We start from the raw sequence: 4,238 nt of genomic DNA, 5'->3' as shown, positions 1-4,238 counted from the left end.
CAAAAGCCTTATTACTCGCTTTAAATGGTTTTATAATCTCATTATTGATTTTAAATTGAATTCTTTTATATTTTTATTTAAAACAGATTACAATTGAATGTTTACCTCAGGAAACGTTAGGCTAAAACCCTCTTTTAACAGGAAAAATGCATTTATTGTCGCTCATGTCTTCAAAAGCCTTATTACTTGCTTTAAACGGTCTTATATTCTCATTATTGATTTCAAGTTGATTTTTTTACATTTTTTGTTAAAACAGATTATAATTGAATGCTTAGCTTGGGAAATGTTAAGCTAAAACTTTCTATTGACAAGAAAAGTCCATTTATTATCGCTCATGCCTTCAAAAGCCTTATTACTCGCTTTAAATGGTTTTATAATCTCATTATTTATTTCAAGTTGAATTTTTTTACATTTTTAGTTGAAACAGTTTAAAATTGAATGTTTACCTCAGGAAACGTTAGGCTAAAACCATCTATTAACAGGAAAAATGCATTTATTGTCGCTTATGTCTTCAAAAGCCTTATTACTTGCTTTAAATGGTTTTATATTCTCATTATTGATTTCAAGTTGAATTTTTTACATTTTTTGCTAAAACAGATTATAATTGAATGCTTAGCTTGGGAAACGTTAAGCTAAAACTTTCTATTGACAAGAAAAGTCCATTTATTATCGCTCATGCCTTAAAAAGCCCTATTACTCGCTTTAAATGGTTTTATAATCTCATTATTTGTTTCAAGTTGAATTTTTTACATTTTTTGTTAAAACAGATTATAATTGAATGCTTACCTTGGGAAACGTTAAGCTAAAACCCTCTATTGACAAGAAAAGTCCATTTACTGTCGCTCTTGCCTACAAAAGTCTTATTACTCGCTTTAAATGGGTTTATAATCTCATTATTGACTTTAAATTGAATTTTTTTATATTTTTATTTAAAACAGATTAAAATTGAATGTTTACCTCAGGAAACGTTAGGCTAAAACCCTCTATTAACAGGAAAAATGCATTTATTGTCGCTCATGTCTTCAAAAGCCTTATTACTCGCTTTAAATGGTCTTATATTCTCATTATTGATTTCAAGTTGAATTTTTTACATTTTTTTTAAAACAGATTATAATTGAATGCTTAGCTTGGGAAATGTTAAGCTAAAACTTTCTATTGACAAGAAAAGTCCATTTATTATCGCTCATGCCTTCAAAAGCCTTATTACTCGCTTTAAATGGTTTTATAATCTCATTATTGATTTCAAGTTGAATTTTTTACATTTTTTGTTAAAACAGATTATAATTGAGTGCTTACCTTGGGAAACGTGAAGCTAAAACCCTCTATTGACAAGAAAAGTCCATTTACTGTCGCTCATGCCTACGAAAGCCTTATTACTCGCTTTAAATGGTTTTATAATCTCATTATTGATTTTAAATTGAATTCTTTTATATTTTTATTTAAAACAGATTAAAATTGAATGTTTATGTCACGACCCGGTACTCCCCTCGAGCCCGTGACAACCGCCGCGGTGTCCCGGTAGACACTTATTGCCCGAAATGTCAACCCGAAACCCCGCAAGGCTTTACTATCAGTTTCTCTGTTCCCTTGTGAGCAACCATTGTCAAATATCGTGTTCTAAAATATTTTAAGCTGTTTCCAACTTTAAACAAATAAAATATTAATTTTTCGTCTCACAAGGGTATTTTGGTCATTTTTCTCAAAAATCTTAAAACTGGCTAAAACGTAATGTACAAGTACAAAACACACAATTCATATTCAAAATGAGTTTAAAAGTCTAAAATCTTCATTTAAAACGAAATTATGGTTATTTGAATATAATAAGAAAATAAAAGAAATATTAAGTAAAATATTCTATTTTCTTATAAAACAATATTTATAGAGTTATACGTGAATAATTTTTATAACGTAAAAGCTAAATAAATTTATACATACTTAAATACAGTAAGCCAAAATATTTAATTTAATTTACAATAACAAGAGTGCCCCCGGATAAACAAAAGTAAAGAGGACTTTGAACCTACGGTTTGGAAAATGCAGATCCCACTGTAGTCCTCGATGAGATCAGCTATCTACAGTCTATATTGAACCTGAAATGGGTGGAAAGGAGGGTGGTGAGATTATAAAATCTCAATGAGTAAACAAACATCATCCTAAACATCTAGAGTTGAGTACATGGAGACAATAAAGTAAATCATCATAAACTGTGTTATAGCATTAGAACACATTTTTTTTCGAAACACGTAAAGAGGCTTATGAATCTCATAAAAATCTAGGCTTGTGCCATAAATCCATTCTCGGGGACACCTTGGCCGAGGCATCCTACCGAGACCGCCAAGGCTATTAAAATTCACATTTCACATAAATCATGTTTTTGTTTTGAAAACATAGCCGTTCCTTGGCGTTGGCTGAGTTCCCCCTCACGTGGTGGTTTAGCGTGAAGTGAACCCTAAACTTTACCCCAGGAGATACCCTACGCGCCTCTCCGTTCGAGGTAAGAATATAATGGGGTTTACCGTGCCCCTCTAAAAGGCTGGTCCACAGAAACCCCCTACTGCAGTGATTAATTAATATATAATCCACCATATAATAAAACTCAATAACATGATATGGCAATTTTGTAATTCGTAGTTTTTTCAAGGTAACCAAACAATTCGCATTTCAATACAATTGCCAACTAGCCAATCATGCTCGATTTATCATAAGCCAGTTAATTTAAACAATCAAATTGCCACAATTAACAGTCTCCGTGTACTCTATTTTTCAAAATCACTATTAATTTCAAAACAATTTATAATTTAATTTCATTGAAACTCATTTATTCATAAAACATGAAAATTTATCTTTTTAAATTCCTTTTTCCATAGAATTCATGAAAGCATCTAAAAACCACCCTAGATAATTAAAATGATAGTAAGTTTACTCACTATGTCTAGAATGCAGACTTTCGAAGCACTCTGTCTACTGGTCCTCGGATGCAATTTCCTTGCCTTTATCGGAGGACTCACCACCTTGACACAATACAAAATCGAGAGTTTCACCAAGTTGGTACTAAATCAAAATTAAATTAATTTAGATTACCAATGCATGATATGGAATGCAAAATGCACTGGTAACTATCTAAACCCGGTATTGGCCTAATTCGTCTTATCACCCGATTAAATTCCTAACGGGTCCGTTTAAACTCCAATTTAATTCTTTTCAGTTTCTATACCTCAATTGCACCCAAATTAACTTAATGTCCCTCAGTGTGGTGCAAATTATCAGTCCCAACAGCAAATTACGAAAATACCCCTAGTGGGTAAAAATTCATATTTTTGCTCCGAAAATTCCCATTATTTTTCTAGGCTCTTAATTCAACATTCCTTAACCAATTCTCCTAGAATAAAATCAAACTCATCCTCACTCACTACATGGTAAATTCAGCCATTAATGGTTGGGGGAGAAAATAAATTCTTTTCTTGTTGTTTTGTTTCTAAATATGCTAAACTAACTAAAAACACTAACATAAATTAAAATCAAATAAATCCAACAACTTTCTCTCTCCTAACCCATTTTTCCAGAATTTAATTCATCATGAAAACATGTAATTTAATCATGGAAAATAAAGAGAAATGCTTGGGAATAAGAAAACTCAAGCTTAATAGAAAAAACTCACCTTTTTCACTTAATTTCCTTGAAAATTCACACTTTTTCTTTGATTTTCTCTCTCTAGGGTTTTGTTTTTGTTTTCTCTCTCTTCTTGCTGGTTTGGCCGGCCATGGGGTGGAAGATGGGCTGATTTTGTGCCTTTTAAAAAGGAAAATAATAAATTAATAAAGGCATGACACATGGCATCATGTCATTGGCCCGTTTTTAAAATTTTAAAATTTAAACATTTTATCTCCACCACATGTTTAGTCAAGGGTCAAAGATGAAGACAAGGAAGACCATGTGCTGGAAAAAATATCCTGGTGGTGGAAAATTACAATTTTGCCCCTGAGGTGGCAAAATTACCATTTTACCCCTATACTCCAAATTATACCGAAATTAAAATTTTTCACTTCTAAACCTCAAATCATACTTCAATAAGTCAAATTATACTCTAATAAGTCAAATGGGGTCAAAAAAAATCTTTTCTAAAATTTCCATTTTGTCCCCAGGTGGCAAATGACCATTTTGCCCCTAGTTAGTGAAAATTCCGATTTGACTCCAAATTGATCCTCAAACTCCAAATTACCATTTTAAGTCATCCATGA

The 4,238-nt window shown here is 31.7% G+C and overlaps 1 long non-coding RNA gene across 1 annotated transcript; it reads right to left on the bottom strand.

Annotated features, from left to right (window-relative positions):
- Positions 1 to 1,895: 1,895 nt before the first annotated feature.
- Positions 1,896 to 3,755, bottom strand: LOC148764147 (uncharacterized). The gene is made up of 3 exons (XR_016024840.1): positions 3,659 to 3,755; positions 2,928 to 3,011; positions 1,896 to 2,090 (listed from the first exon to the last, which is right to left on the bottom strand). It is a non-coding gene; the product is annotated as an uncharacterized LOC148764147 (long non-coding RNA).
- Positions 3,756 to 4,238: the final 483 nt, after the last annotated feature.

The sequence above is a fragment of the Theobroma cacao genome, chromosome 2 (genome assembly GCF_053813885.1).
Source record: "Theobroma cacao isolate CCN51 chromosome 2, ASM5381388v1, whole genome shotgun sequence".
In the NCBI taxonomy this organism is placed as follows: domain Eukaryota; kingdom Viridiplantae; phylum Streptophyta; class Magnoliopsida; order Malvales; family Malvaceae; genus Theobroma; species Theobroma cacao.
This window is presented reverse-complemented; position numbering and strand designations above follow the sequence as displayed.